At 38.4% G+C, this 16,911-nt stretch overlaps 1 protein-coding gene and 1 long non-coding RNA gene across 14 annotated transcripts in view; both read right to left on the bottom strand.

Moving 5' to 3' along the window:
• Positions 1 to 16,911, bottom strand: part of nrxn2b (neurexin 2b) — an 811,982-nt gene that overhangs the window by 250,870 nt on the left and 544,201 nt on the right. The window lies entirely within an intron of this gene.
• On the bottom strand, positions 1,256 to 7,884 carry LOC103480180 (uncharacterized). Of its 2 annotated transcripts, XR_014084755.1 has the most exons (4): positions 7,303 to 7,884; positions 4,081 to 4,310; positions 1,964 to 2,000; positions 1,256 to 1,437 (listed from the first exon to the last, which is right to left on the bottom strand). It is a non-coding gene; the product is annotated as an uncharacterized LOC103480180 (long non-coding RNA). The 2 variants fall into 2 exon arrangements; XR_536058.3 differs by lacking the exon at positions 1,964 to 2,000 and having other exon boundaries at positions 7,303 to 7,866.

The raw sequence follows: 16,911 nt of genomic DNA, 5'->3' as shown, positions 1-16,911 counted from the left end.
TGTGATCATAAGATTAATGTGGTAATTAATGACTGAGGTCATGATTTCATTACAATAACCACCCCACCACCCCAAAAAAAAAAAAACAACAGGACAGCCAGTTTATTTTGATAGTTCAGGATGTCTGAGTGCTGAACTATGATCTTTATCTCATGTGAACTGAATTAGTTCTTGAGGCTGGACTGATGCAAAAGTTCCCCAAACATGACAGTTGTGTTAATTGGTCTCTCTAACTTGTCTTTAGGTATGAGTGTGCATGTACGTTGGTGTCTGTGATGCACTGGCAACCTGTCCACGTTGTACCCCGCCTCTCGCCTTGTAATCGCTGGAGATAAGACGATAGACAGATCCTACAACACCAAACATGTCTCTTCTGTAGGAAATCTAACATTTCACGTGACATTCCGTTTATCGACCTCTTGTATTATATCCAGATGCATTCTGCTATTAATAATCTTCTTGAGGTGGCACGTCCAATCTGTCCTCGTATCAAATTCCCTATTTCCCTCTGCCACTCTTCACCTCAGTCTCATTTGGCGCCTTTGTGAAACGTATCCATATCCATCTTCCACACGGAATGCCAAATGCTTTAAGCATAGCTCGAGAATGAGCGGTCCCAGAGCAAAGTAGCACTACCACGGAGACCACACGCACACGTCCACGCAGTAGCTAACAATGGTGTGAAGCTAAGATGGAAATGGACTTGCATGTAAATGTGTTCATATGAACTGCGTAAATCAAAGCCGTTTTCCAAAAAAAGAAAACAACCCCACATAAAACAACTTTTTCTTTCTTTTGAGTACAAAATGCCTACATCACATTGAATGCTTTCTATTGATAGTTGCCATGTTTGACTAAATCAGAATCATCCAAATGGCTGTACAGGTATGAGAAGCCTCAAAGCAAGAATTGCTTTTAACTGCGTTATTAGGCTGCAAACACATGTACACAGGACAGAAATAAATCGCCCACACCACACGCCCCAAACCATTAGAAGCCCAGGGAACACTGAATCAAGCCATTTATTAAAAATATTGAGCTTTTTTTTCCCCCTGTAAAACATTGACAAAAAGACCAATAACTGTAAATTCTATATGAACAGGCTCGTCAGTGTATCTAGCCTCACCGTGACGAAAAATGTACTGATAAGAAAAAGCACATAGCGGAGAGATAAGGGCAGCTTTGTGAGTATTTTTTAGATTTGTTTTATGTTGACAGCTGTTCTCAATGGCAGCACAAAAAAAGTTGATCTGAGTATGTTTACAAGAAAAAAAAAGTTTATTTAAAATTGGCATTCGAGTTTGCTCGGAAAGGTACAACAAAGCATTCTGCTCATCAGAGCCAGACCAAGGTTGCACCAGGAGTTTTATTTGGGGGACATCTTCCAATTAACCTTATTTTGAATGAAAGATTTCATTTTCCTGGATGCTGATGCTTCTGCCGGGAAAAGAAAAGAGCAGACTTTAAACATCTACAGTCAACAAACATTTTATCACAGTTAATGAAAACTACTTAATTCAATTTCATTGTATTTCCATTGAGGCTTCACTAGCACATCTTTTTTTTTTTTACCATTCTTGTAACAAAGCAAGTGCTCTCAGGGTCTCCAGGCTACCAGAGGGCCACACATTGCACTAATAGTGCGGGCTTTCTGTTTATAAAAAGACATTATGATATTGGCAACATTCCAGTTACAGGGAAAGATTTTTTCTATAAAATGTATACAACCACATTTCCTCATGGGTGGAACTCATTGAGAATTAGGCTCTGTTTACACAATAATGTCCGGACAGTAAAACGCAAACGTTTTGTTGCTTCTTGTTTACATGGCAACAGTTCTTTGGCTCGACTAAAACCCAAAGGCTTGACAACGTACTCCAGAGTGAAACGTTTTAGAAACACAACGCTAATCATACCAGTGTAAACGCAAACCAAAAACGCTTGAAAATAATGCGTCACTCACGTCTTTTAGCATTTGAGGATCTGGGCTCAGTTTTCGCCTGTACAAAACACAACAACAATGGCAAACCTCAGTGTTCAGTGTTTGTTGCTGCACCTCTTTAGATAATTTGCTGTGGTCAGTTCTGTTAAAGTTAGCATGCTAAACTGTGGCTACACTTATGCCACTTATGCTTCATGTCCATGATTATATGCGCACCTCTGTACAAGCGAATGGTTACAAAAACACGCCTTTGGATCAGAAAGTTCACCAAGATACATCGCCTCCTACAGGCCTGGCATGCACACTACATTTCCAGGGCTATTTGAGCTTTCACTTCCACATTTTATTCCGGGAAGCATTTTTGGAAATGTTGTGTGAACAGGGGCTCAGACATTTTTAGCGTCATCACTATTAAGAGCTAAAGATTTTCTAAGAAGGATACAGTACACATTCAGACAATAATAGTATAATCCTAAATTGAGATAACTAGAAGTTATGCTACATTTCCCATGTACTAATGGAAGCCCGTGTTCATGGATCACTACGTGAATCGCTTGTCACAGTCTAAAGTAAACACTTCACAAAAAACATGTTAACTGTCCAAATAAAGTGCTAAAAGTAATTTATGACTGCATTATATTTACTAGTCAATAGTCTGTGCTAGTTTACATTTTCAGTGTATCATTTGCTTGTCTCTGCCAGAATCTCATCAGCTTATTTCTGTGAAATTTAGAACAAAACAGCTTCCATTCACACATTCTTCTGCTTCTTAATGGGAGAGAAAAGTGCTATTAAAACTACATGATCAGTTCTTATTAAACCAAGGCTGGATTTCTAAGCTGAGCATCACTGAACAAAGCGCCTCATCATGTAAACTACACATAGTTCATACAGCTTTATCGTACCTGGGTTATATTTTCCAATGGAAAAGTCTTGGCATTTTAAATGAATCTTTTTGGCTCTGCAGTATAATATGACTCAACAAATACATTCGGAAAAGAAGGAAAAAGAAAGAAAAAAAGCTAAGTTATAAAAGATTTGAACAATTGAGTCTGAATGAATGCAGTACAGTGAGGGTGAAATACTTTATTGTAACGTGTATGTGGAGCCGTTCTAATGACGCATAGGCTCGAACACCGAGGTCCAATTCACACTAGAATGGAAACCCACACAGGAGACTACTTTTAAGATAAAGTTTGAATATTTCAATGGATCTGCTGCACTTGTACCTGGATGAATACAACCAGCCAAGATTTTCCATACACACGTTTTTCAAAGATCAAGGTTTGGCAAGAGCTTTCTAACACTCGAGGGTAATTTTAAATATGTTTTTATTCATAAAAATGAAAGGGATAAAGTAAATCAGTGATAGAAAAAAAAACATGTGCAGCTTGACCTGAAGCCTTTCGTTACTGATGAGCATAAACAAACACAAACAAGACTCAATTAAAAAGTGAGAAATGTTTCTAGCGTCTCAGCAGGTAGCACCAAATCAATGTAAAGTAAAAAACTAAAGCAGGCAGCAGTTGGCACAGCTAACAAAAATGCTAGTTGCGCTAACTCTAAAGCATTGATCATAAACATTAGCTACACAAATGCTAAAGTGTTATCTAACCAGGATATTTTGAGAAGCTAATGCCAAAGTGTTATCTCTAAAAAACTTCAACTGTCGAGCACCAATTACATTTTTTATTTAAATGTTGTATAATGCCCCTTGAATTAGTATTTATGCTTATATCTTATTCTCTACTGCTTTATTTTGATTCTGTATGTCTCTTGTTTGAAATAAAGTTAGCAAAAGAGAGCGTGTGAGTAGAGGAAACTGAACTGCTCTGTAAAATTAACGTCCAAGTTCTTCAAGAATTCTTAATCAATCAACAATCTTCAAGACAGACATCAAAGTTAGCACCTTAGAACTTACCGAGAACAAATAAATTTAGAGGAAGCTAAGTGCGCTTCAAAGTTAGCATAGCGCTAAGCAAAAAAATTAGGTCCCCTATTAGCAGATTAGCAAACGTGAGCTCACTAACAGATGAGGCATGTTCATCAGAATCAGGAATCACACAGTCTCAGTCCTTCCTTGTGATATCTAATTTAATCCAGTGTTTGTTTAGCTGGAGGAAAGCGATGATTCTTACCTTTAAACACTTTAGAGAACAACTGAGACAACTTCCCCTGCACCGATACCTTCTTTCTATATCCTTTCTGTTGCATTCCCATGGCAATGCCTCTGTTTCCTCACAGAAGTTACATTCAAAGCTCTTCTTTGTTTTGCAACTCTTATCCTCTTTCTTTGTCTCAGAGACTCTTCCCGTTTCTTTATCTTTATTTTGCGGCTTCAACCCGTTTCTCCCTGATCCCCAAAAGCCTGAAAAGCAATATTTTAAGACAAATAAGGACAAAGAAGTAACACAGTTTGCACAACAGAATATCTTCTTTTCACAGAAAGAGAAGCAAGCAGAAAAAAAACAATACAAACACAGATGTCCGTTTATCTTGTGAATGATACACAGTGCCAAAGAATCAACAGTGATAATTGCTGTAATTGGTGCTTTATTCCACCAGTTCCACTCATATGAGGAAGAACCCCTGAACACCTAGTTGGTTTTTTCAGGGTTCAGGGCTGGAAAACGAAAGAAAACGTCAAAACCTGATCACTGGACACTCACAGCAGAAGGTTATAATAGTTTTAGGTTTTTCCAGTGTAGTTTAGATTTATTTCATTGTGACTCTGATTCAGTTAGTTTTACTTTTTAGAGTGTGTTTGGTATTTTTTTTTTTTTAGTTATAGTTTGCTTTTAGATTACTTTTTATTAGTTGTGGTAGTAAGTTTTTGTTTTTTTTATACTTTGGCTCATTTTTAGGTGCAGGATTCAATAAGAACAACGTATTGTATTGTGATTATGTATGCATTTATTGGGCAATGAATACTCAACTCATTTTCAAAAATGTATTAAATTCTTGTTAAACAACTCAATGACTCAATGTTGTCTCCAAACTTCTGCTTTTGTCGTTGCCATTTTGCAGTCTAGCATAATTTGCTGAGAGCTGGAAAAAAAATCCATTTCACATCAGTTTGAAAGGTTAACAAATAGATTCATAGACACAAAAACTAAGGACATTATATTTAATGTCAGTATACCTTAGTTTTATAACCACAAGATATTGTTACAACAAGTTGGTTTTTCCCCCCATTTATTACAGTTTTTTATTTATTTCAGTTAACGAAAATGTTTTCTCAGTTTCAAGTTTGATAAGTTTTATAAAACTCGATTGTAGGTGAAAAATGCTGCATTATTATTGTAATCCACACTGGGAAATTTCTGTCTCACTCTCCTATAAAATGGAGACCCAGCTGCTGGGAGAGACGGCACACTCCCCTCCTCACACACATCTGATGGGCTTCATGCTGCAGACGTCAGCACCGTGTCAGAAGGAGAGCGGCTTCCTGGAGCTAAGAGGATTGGGGGGCTGAAGACTAGTGACTGTGAAGGATGCGTAGCCTCCTGATGAGGACTTCAGAAGAAAAGAGAGGACTGACTCTATGGAGAATGAGAAAACGAGACAGAACCTGAACTGGGCTTAAGAAGAGGGCTATCACCCAAAGTCTCCTATGAAATGTCATCCACAGAGCTGGCAGAGTGAGAACTCATCAGCAGGCAAGGCCTTTGCCCCGATTCATTCGCAGAGAAGAGTTATCGACCATTCCAGCCAGTGTTGCCAGAGGATTCTCAGCTCGCTTTCATCTCTTTAGGATTTCTAAATGGCTGCAGAGGAGGCGTTTCTCATTCCGTCCTCCGTGACGCTGTGACCGGATAATCACGACAAGTCGTTCATCTATTAGTCTCACACCACGTTCCTCAGGTGAGCTCCAGGTTCCAGGGAGTGGGGAGAAAAAAAAAACGATTTCTTTTTTTCAAGGAGGTTTCAAAGAAACAAAGTGAGATTAACATCTTTGAACAATCCTGATGAGAGTCTGGTTTTAGTTCCTTTTAGGTGTGAAGTTTAAAGACGACTGACGGGTTGTGGCTGTTGGCCTGATCCCTGGTTGACTATCTCTGAATTGCCGCATGTGAACCTGCAGATGGGTGCTTAGTGCAGCCAAGCACTGAAAGCAGAAAGGAGACAAGGACAGATTTCTTTTTCTGAAGAAAAGTGCTGAACCATCCCTTCATGCTACATGCCACTAACAAACTCATTGCTGTAGAAAAAAATGGATCTAAACAAAATCTGAAGCATTTTTTAAAAGCCAAACTCATCAAACTCATACCTGTAGTTGGTATGCTGTGTCATTTTAAACCCGTTGTACTCTTAGATAGATACAACCAATGTGAATTGACCAATTTTTAAAAAATCAAAGATTTTTACTACTACTTTTTCACTCTTAATGAAATTCATAGTTTGTTGAGTGGCTCAGTTGGTAGAACACACACTCCATGTTCAGAGTAAGCTGCCCATGTGTCTTCCGACTTTTCCTCCATCTTGTTTCCTGTCTATAAAGTGTTCAATAAAAACCACTAGTGTCAGAAGAGAGAATGCATTGGCTGCTGCAGGCCCATCTCTGATTGATGTAACCTACTTTGTGCTTTTCTCAACAATCTTCAAACACGTGAAAGTAGCGACCAGCTAAGGTAAGGTCATTTTATTTATATAGCACATTTTCAGCAGCAAGGCAGTTCAAAGTGCCTTACATGAATTAGAAGGAAATACAAACAAAACAGCAAGCCAAAGGAAAGACACAAAAGTAAAAGCATAGAACTACATATTGGCTCCCCATGTTTATTAGGAATAAGAATAATTAGTTCATAATTTATAAACCAGTAGGGGTTTCTCTGGATTCTTGTTCTGATAAAACTAAAAATTGGTTCTCATTGTTTGATTCTGTCAGTAAGTATAAAACTAAATTGTTCCAGGTTGAGCTCCAGATGTGTACAATAAAAAGCAAAATGTTGGTTCTCCATGTTTGATTGTTGTTCTGGGTTGTTGAGCATATGGTACTTTCTAAGTTTGTTCTAGATTTGTAAGCTAAAAGGAGTTTCTCTGGATCTTGCTCCAATATTGAAAGCATAAAGCTAAATGTTGCTCTAAAGTAATGAGCTAATATCTACCAAAAGTAATATTTTAACAAGAGCAAATGATCTCAAAGGGAAATTAAATGCCGAAACAAGACTGAAAAAGCCTCAGACTAAAGTCAATGTTTCTGTATGACAACCTCATGACTGTCATACATGAGAATCATGACACGTTAACAGCTCAAAATTCAAACACCAGAGGTTGTATTTCATGGTAGCATGGCCTGGTGGTGGCAGCAAGTGCTGTTAATCCACCTCTTTTGCTTTTGCATTGAATCTCTGACTTACCATATGATTAGAAAGCCGGGCAGAGAGAAATTGTTGTCAGAGATGTGATCAATGGATAAGTTGGGTTGATTTTCCTCCCTCTCTTTCTAATCTTCTCTCAGTTGTAAAAAAAGAAAAAGAAAATCCTACCTTGTTACCATGGTTACGCATCATAACGGTCCAAAAATAATTTAAAAAGCAAAAATCTTTCCAGCTGCGTAGCATGCAAAAGGAAAGGGAATCTTTTTCTGGACATGTGATGCCTTAGCTAAGATGATTCTGAACAAAAGTAACAGAGCTACTCCAACAGACTCTCGCCATGAGCAGCGTGATTCTATTCTAGTCCTCCATATTTCTTTTGGGATCGAAAATTCTCTCATTCCAAGAACCCTTTCCATCCAAATCGTTCCACGTACAGCGTGTTCACAGAAATCATTATCCACAACAATAAGATACAACACATGTACAAGACATTATTGCCCAGATGTCTGTCTGCGGAACAGCATTAGACGTCTAATGTAGCTTTCTGCACCACGGCTCAGCATTTTCCCCATTTCCCCCCATCAACTTGCCTCCTCCATATGGTTATATCCATCAACTACCTAGCCATCAATCAGCCTCGCCGTTACTTTCTTCTCTGTCTGCTCGCTAGGTCGAGCTCATAAAACATCCAAGGCATTATTGTACATTAGACAATAAAGACGTACTGCAGGGAAAAATCCATTAGGTTCAACGGAGAGAGGTGGCATGAATAGAAATGTCTAAAATCCTGACTGAGAGGATCCATCTTGCTCTCTTGGGGAGACATGCAACAGTTCCTGTGCCGTTTTGTCTTTCAACACATGTTGCAGTGACAGTTGACATTCTCAAAGTGTACTAGCATGTGAAGGGATGTAAATCTATCCATGTAATAATAGGTTATATTATAATGGGATTGATTTTTACTTAGGAGCAACGCAGGACAGTTGGTGGAAGAATTCTTCTTTCATTCCATTGGGCACTTTGGACCAGAGCTTGGCACATATACTCATTGGATTTCCATATCAAGATCTGTCAATGGCTGATGGCCCTCAGTGTGATGTATGCAAGTTTAGGGTTTGAACTGTTGAAATTTCATCATCAGTAACACAAATCCAGATATACTCAGAAGTAATGGTTATATAAAGTTACTTTGTCTTCTTCTGGTATCATTTTCTACTTGAAGAAACTGTCGGATGCACAAAATGCATAACTTACTCTAAAATTCACCTTTCATCATATATTTTTAAACACACATACATTTTTAGATTTTTGAGCCTTTACAGCTCAAAAATCTGTAAAGGCTTTTGAGCTTTACAGCTCATTGATAATGAGCAGTTTTCAGAATAGGATTTTTTTGTTTGTTTGTTTTACCATTGGGCAAGGTATGATACATGCAAACGCAACTTTATTATGCTTGATGTAATTACCCAGATCCTACCCTCTGGGCTCCTAACAGAGCTGTGGACCCTCAGTGTTAAGGAGGCTATATCATTTGAAATTGGCTTTTTTTTAAATTTGCATCATGTTCTAATATTATCCCCTTATCAAAAACATATCTGGAGTGTTGCCTTGATTCTTTCATTAATGTTTGAGAAATCTTTTAATCTCCTGTGTCAACTATTCAGCTGTGCAGAACACCTGGTTGGACCTAGTACCACCTTTTAGCTCCTCATTAGAGCTGCAGTTTCCACCTCACAGAATACCCATCCCCCACTCAGCTCCTGCAGACTAGCCAGCAGCAATTAGCAAACACCGCTAAACAATACTGTGAAATTAAACTCTCAAGAGCTAAAATATCTAAGAGCATCACTCCAAAAAATTTTCAAACGATTATATGCTTTCGTGTACCTTGCCCTTTATATTCTGATTGATCTGGTTTAACCAGAAAATGGCTTTCCATCTTGAAACATTAGAAGGTTTAGAGTTTTAGGGAAATAATTCAATCTCCAAAGGACAACAGGAAAATATGTTCAGTAGCCTTCTAACTATAAGGAATTCATAAAAAAATTAATTTTTCGGACTTTGTCTCTGTTGTTTATCATACCATCTGACGTATAGGTTCCCATCAGACCATCATCTAGGCTACTAATAGGAGCAGTGATCAATCATAAGGGTCACAGTGCTCAGAAAGAGCCACTCGAAATCTAAAAACCTTTGCATGGAGCCAAAATGACACCCTTACACTGTGTAGACCTTTTTTTTTTCCTTAGTTTTTAATCATTTTACTTCACTTTCAGTTTTGAACCCCAGGGCCGCCCGTCAACTAATTGGCACATAATGTCCTTTGTGATGATTCAACCACACCTGAAATGTTGCGTTGCAGCTAAAAGTCATCGAATTCTATATTTTAACAACAATCGAAAAGTAAAAGATGAAAAGCACATTACTTTCAAAAGTATGCTCCTGATGTACCTCATTAGACGGCTATATTAGCACACAGAGAGCAGCTATGAGTGGTACTTGGCAAGCCGAAGCACAGATAATGAGCAGTTTACTAAAACGCTGAAGAAAAAGGTCATTCTATTATTTGGACGGACTTACGACCTTGATCATCTATTAATTAAATGCAAAATGGATAAATTTGGATTTCGTTGGAATAAATGTGCAGCAGATGTCGGAACAGTTAGTGTGCGTTTCTGATGTCTGCGATTTCTGTAACGAGCCAAAATAAAGCTGACCTTCAAGCTTCTCTTTAAAACCCTGCTGGAATGCGGCAATCAGCCTCGGCTTGGTGCAAAAGATTTGTTTATTCTGAAAGGTGAGAATTTTGAAAAACATGTTAACATGACAGCTTTCTCTGACACCTGCGACAGCTTGTAAAAATATATTTAACTTCAAGACTGTCAAAACGTTCAAGAAAAATCCTTCTGTTATGCTCCAAGATATAATTACATATTAATCGTTTTTACATTTGTCGGGCCGCCAGTGGCAACTGTTGTTATGTATAATCACAGCACTGAGCGAGGAAAGACATTCAGGTGAAACACTGCTGGTGGTTCCATTAGCAACAAATATGATTGAGCTAGGCCATACTTAAGGAAATCCTGATGTGCTCCTGGGCTACTAAATGCTAAAAGGTGAGAATGGATGACTTAGTCTTCAAATACACTTACTTCCAAAAACAGGTAAGCAGCCAGAAGGAATGATTAGATTGTGGATTAATTTTGCACATAATCTGCACGAGTCATTTCCTTAAGGATGTAATTACATTTACAACAGGCATAAATGGTTGCGTCATGAAATGACAGAAGTGAAAGTTACCAGAAGTGTTTAGGGCACCACGGATGTTGTGAAGGTTTATGTCGCTCAAGACAAGCAACACCTAAGAACAATCATCGTCTAAAATGCTAGAATACATAGACTGGCATTAATACTAGTGTTTGGGTTTGTGCCACAACCAGAAGAGAGGTAGTTTTATTCTGTTTAGAGAGGATTCAATTTCTGCTTTTCTAATGCAGAATAAGAAAAGCATTTCTTCACTGCGTGAAGAAACAGTTGTTACCAGAAGTGCTTAGGGCTCCATGGATGTTGTACAGGTTCAAGTCTCTCAAGAAAACAATCATTAAATGGCCTATGTTGTACCGCACTGACTTAAAGACTAACATGCATAGGCTGGCATTAACCCCAATGTTTCCGTTGGTGCCACAACCAGAAGACACTGACTGGTGATGAGTGGTATCCTTATTCTGTTTAGAGAGGAATCTAATTCTGCTTTTCTAATGGCTCATGGTGTCACGGGAGCCATAGCGTGCAACTAAAGGTTATCTCTTTTAGTGATTCAGGAGGCCAATGTAGCACAGCAGTATGTCAATGAGATCCTGTCTTACCCCTCCTGACACTGGCCTCTCAAGCAATGTGTTTTTAATGTGTCTATTAACTGCCGTCATCATTTTTTGAGATCCTATTGTGCTAAGACAGGTGACTCCAACTGAACACGTGTAGGATCAGCTGAAAGTAGAAGCTACGATAAGGACACAAGAAGAAACATCCAACCTGTTAATGTTTAGCCATTAGCCAAACTGGTTTAAAATTACATTGTTATTCTTGTTTCTTTAGGTGTAGAGAGTCAGAACGTTCCTGGACATTTTATGGTAAGGTAATTTTATTTATATAGCACATTTTCAGCAACAAGGCAATTCAAAGTGCTTTTCATGAGTTAAAAGGAAATACAAACAAAATAACAAACCAAAGGAAAGAAAACTAATCTAATGTTCTAAAGTATATAAACTATGTGCTCCTGTTCAGGGTTGCTAAGTATCCAATACCATTTCTAAATGGTGAGTACTTGACAGTTTCTGATAAAATAAGCTAGAGTGACTATCTAATTCCTTTTCTGGGTTAAAGTGAGTACTCCACAATTCTAAGTTTGTTCTAAATCCTTTTCTGGGTTAAAAGTAATATAAACTAAGCAGTGACTGTTCCTGTTAAGTATTTCTGGATTCCAAGTTCATAGTGATTCTAATTCTAATTCTGATTCCATTTCTGGGCTGTATAATATTGATCTAAAGACACTGTTGCTTTATGGTTAGGTCACAGTTTGTGTCAACTGATGTTCTTTTTGTGACAGTCTGTGTTTCGCAGTTAGATTTATGTACAATTCACTTCTCACGCTATGACTACATAATTTCATTAATTCAATGCAAGTCCATTTTAGCTGATGCCCATTTGTTTTCTGTAAAATTCTAGGATAGCACTGGTTATGATGACAACATGTTAGAATAGTTCTGATTTCACTTATATTCATTTTTCTGTTGGAGGTATTGCTTTTTTTGGACAATTATTCCAATTGGTTTTGAAGGCTGCGAATCTTGAAGGCATTTTAGCTCTTCCTGTTTTACTTTTGGACAATTGTTATACTTAACCATGACAACCATAGATATGGGACCACATCCCCAACTCCAACATCTATATGTCCTGCTTTCAAACTGTATGTTCACTTAAAGAGGACTGGCAAGAGCAAATGACGTGGATTAACGGGGCTCGTCAACAACTGATGGTGTCATCCATACTGTGAAATATTATTTATGTCTCTGGATATTGAGCTGTTCATAAAGCAACAATGTCTTTGGTCAGAGGCTTATTCAGGTTCAAGACTGCTAAAAGTCTTGATTCTTATCTACAGCATCAACATCGACTCTTTGACAATATACTTCAAAAACAATTTATTTCCTTTTGAGAAAATAAAGTATCACTGAAGTGAATTGAAGTTGAATTGACTATGTGCTTGTGTGACAGCGTTTCCGTACCATGTGAGGAACCTGCCAACCAGGAGACTATATAGCTGCAGGTTCAGCCCTCTCTTTTTGAGCAGTTACTCACCGACGGAGAAAGGAAACACACCCGAGATCTACTGGTGAACAAACAAATTGAACTAAAAGATCACACACTCTCAGATGACCCCTCCCACCCCACCTTTAAACATCCACCCAGCAAGTTTAATTAACAAATCAGCTGAAAATGCCAAGAAAACATCACACTGTGAAGATAATTCTCCTTATCCACTCCTTGCTAATTGGGTACCATGTAATGGAATGGTGAATAAATATTGTTAATTAGCTTTTAGACCTGGACATCATTCTGTCTGGGCTTCCCCTCTTGAGTCCTGTTGGTGTTGAGGTCCAGGTTATGTGATAAATTTAGACCATACACTTTGACCGTTCTTTATGTGCATATGTGACATTTTAGGGAAACATTGAAAAATGCTTTGAGAATCCAGACATTTGAGTTATTACATATTATGTAATATAGCAGGGAGTGATATAATATTTAGCTTGTTTGGCGTATCATTTCAAAGACAGCACGAGACCAAAGAGCAGAAAAGGTGAAAGCGAAAGCTTCAACTGCACTAATGGCAATGAGGAAACCACAGCATGAAGATAAAACAGAAGGGATAGAAGGATAAAAAAGAAAACAGATGAGGTGTCAGCAAAGAGAAAGTGAAAAGATAAATAATGTGGTTAAAAAAAAAAAGAGGAAGAGAAGGTATACAGAGAGGGAATTTAAGTGCATCAGGGGCATCTGGCAAAAAGGAGCACGGCCTGAAAAACAGAAGCACAGAATAAAAATGAAGGAGGGAGGAAAGCAGATGTTTCCATTCAACGCCTCATCCTTCTGCAGAGCCACAAACCCAGCAAGGCGAGAGAGAGAAAAAAGAATGTAAAGATGGAGGATTATGAAGGTAAAGTAGGGGTTGAAACTCAAAAATGATGATAAATGGAAGGGACACGGTCTGAGTGAATGTCTGCACCACATAATAAAGAAGTTATGAGATTGATTCTCGGGCTATGGAAACAGAAAGCGCTGATGGCTGTCAGTGGATTCTTTTTGACAGTTAACATCAGAGAGAAACCTTTTTGATGCCATTCTCATCTTTCCTCAGAACAAACCAGCCGTGCTCTTGTAGTTGCAACAGCTCCACTAAATTCACCAGGTGAGGATGCTCGATTAAACTTACGAAACGCATCCGTTGCTTACGTCGTGCAGTTTTACATGTGCATGTTTTAATTCCTTGTGATTAATCTTTAAAAAGTGTCATAATGCAAATAAGCGTCGTGTTCAGCAGGGGTTTAAACTAGGCCTGCACTAGCGGTGGTTCTGCAAGGCATGCCACCACTGGAACCGCCCCACTCTGCTCCACCAAGGGCACTGTCCCTGGGGAGCCAATTAAGAGTGTCCACTGTACCACTGACAGCTGCTGCAGCTGCAGCCCTGAACACCTCCCAGCCACACATCACTAATGGTGGAATACTGCAGAACTGGCAGGGGGGAGATGGAGCTGAGGGCAGAAAGAATCAATGGAGACAGTGGTCAGCCTGAACGCATCAAGGCATTGTCGGGGAGCTGAGAGTATGTGGCAGTGTGACCCTTGGATAGTGTACTGTTAGACTTCGAGTTCTTGGACTTGGGTATGAAGGTTACTAAAAGAGAGGACTGCGTGTGGTGCTGCAAAGTGTATGGGGAGTTAATTTGTGTTTAATCAGTTGTTTCTTTGTTGTAACAATGATTGTTGGGAATAAATCTTCTAGTTTTGGAAAGTTATGCTTTTCCCCTTACATTGAGCCACGTTTACGGTACTTGCATTTGTGGGTTTAGCATTTGGATTGGACCAAGGAAAACTTGATAAATCCGTAAAAATGGAACTTGTCAACATCAGAGACGATCTCAATCCAAAGGAATGTTGAGAAGACATTCTGTAATCAGAGGGAATCCCATATAACCCCTCTAAGGGGCTGAAATCTAACCTCACATAACAGAGTTTGGATGTGGAGCGGATATAAAGATCTGTCCACAGTATTGACCTTGTAAAATCTACAATCAGTCAAATTCTGAAGTGGTCAACTACACGACTGTAATTGAACATCAAAGCACAATCATGTGTCAGGCTGGTCCAGTCAAAGTCTAGACCTAAATCTAGTTGATAATCCGTGACAAATCTTTGAAATTAATTCTCACAAGTGCTCTCCATTTGTTCTCTCTAATGTGTTTTTTTTTTCTGTTACAGGGATTGGGTAAAACATTTGGTCTCTACACCAGTTTTACTGTGTTTGGGTGAAATGCATGAAATCCCAACAAAATACACTAAAGTTTTTGGCTGAGGTATGAATACTTTTGCAAGGCATTGGAAATGCATTCAAATTCCAGGCAGAATTTGCCTTTAGGCATGTATTGTATGCCAGAAATGAAGACAATATTAAGTCATAAACCAAATTTTTCATTATTTCCTTGTCAAATACAGGAGAGGATCACTTGGGTGAAGAAAGTGAGTGTGTAGTGTTTGGGTGCATGCAAACAATGTATCTGAATCCAGCAAAGTTTTTAATTGGGACCTTTGAGATAAAATAAAATACAGCATCCCTGCATGGGATACGGTGTTGATTTATTCCAAAATGTACTCATATAATTTACAAACTGCAGAAGGATAAATTAAATCTCTGCTTCTTTGTTTCCAGGTGTTTGCTCAAAACAACCTCAGAGCAACGCAAAGACTATAAAACTCTGTTTGGCAGTAAAAAGTTGGTGATTTTACTTTCAGTATTCCTGTTTTCTACCATTACGTATGCATCACAATGCAAAGTCTCATCTATTTCATCGAGCCGGGAGTAAAAAGGTCAGGAGCTATGTCCCTTGTCTTGTACAGTCTCCAAACGTCTTGTGAATGCGGCTGCTCTTTGGAGAACTGACAGGTGTGTCTAGCCCAGGTAACAATAGGTTCATATTCAGTCACACTGGTTGTCACACATGAGATTGTCGGAGGGAAGGAAAAACTCACAAGAACAGGCAACCGTGTCCCGACACTTATGTGGAATTCACCACCTAAATGTAAATGCAAAACACAATCCAAACTACCATTCAATGTTTGGTTTCAATACTTAATGCTTCCCTAGGGAAAATATTCAAAATATATTTGTGAAATGTGTCATGTCTATATTTTTAAATAAGGTAAATGTATAACTTGAAGAAAGCTAAACACAGTTTTAATTTAAATGTTTGGAGTTACCTACTTAATTTGAATGTCAACGGGTTCTATTTAAGTGTTAATTTTGAAGACTTAAATAGTGTAATTTATATCGATTTTAACATACTGATTTCTTTTAACACATTTAATTACACTTTTTGTTTTGCTGTAAATACAAAGGTTCCGGCCAGAACTTTAATATTCTCGTGTTTCTGGTATGCCCCGTAAATTGGACACACAACCATCCTCCACAATGGCAATGGATGACAAAGATGTTTGTCTTGGCCCACTGGGAGCTAATTTTTGATTCAAAAAATGATCTGGTGGGACGCTTGAAAAGACCATTGTTGTGTTCAAGTTATGCTAAAAGGAGCTAGCCTATTGGCGAAGCTTTTAATGCCTAGAAAAGCATCTCAGTGCTAACCATGCTGCAGCCCAGATGTCCCCGACATTAATAACGCTTCTAAATAAAATAAGTATCTTTCAAAAAGGTTCAATGAATGATCACGGGTTTCTCAAACACTTAAAAGCTCAATGGTTAGGATAGCACTTCCCACCGATCTGGTGTCTGAATGCAAAAGATAACATATTAAAAAACAAATATTTTGGTTGTTGAGCTCATATGTCTATTCAATCTGTAATTTAGAAACAAAAAGCATTTTTGAATGGAAAATGTTGCTTTTTTTTCCCAATATGTAGATAAATTAAAACGTGATCAGTTACAGACCCTGCAATTAACTGGATCAAAATTTTTTAATAGAGTCCCACCACTATTTTCTACATTTAGAGGTGAATTGGATGTTGAATAAACCAGGACAACCGGAATTATCAACTACAAAACAGGCAATGTTCAGGCCGGGGGTCAAGGATGCTCAAATGGTAGCTTCTGTTGTCAGGATGAGAGAAAGAAACATGCCAAAACACTATAATTCTCCTGTCAGTAAACCCACGTCTTAGTGTTGCGCTGCTTCATTGTGTGGGATGTCCTTGAGTCCCGAGTAAATATCAGCTAAAGATTAGCATTTATCTCCTCTTCCTCCTTAACAACAAGGTATCTTCTCACTCCATACATACAGGCTCTTAATTCACAATCAAATCCCAATAAGAGGAAGTTAGAGTGGATATTCTCCTGCCAATCATGCATCTGCTTCAGC

Source organism: Poecilia reticulata, chromosome 18, assembly GCF_904066995.2.
Source record: "Poecilia reticulata chromosome 18, P_reticulata-male-v2, whole genome shotgun sequence".
Taxonomy (NCBI): Eukaryota; Metazoa; Chordata; class Actinopteri; order Cyprinodontiformes; family Poeciliidae; genus Poecilia; species Poecilia reticulata.
The sequence above is the reverse complement of the archived record's forward strand: the minus strand, read 5'-3'. Positions and strand labels throughout refer to the sequence as shown.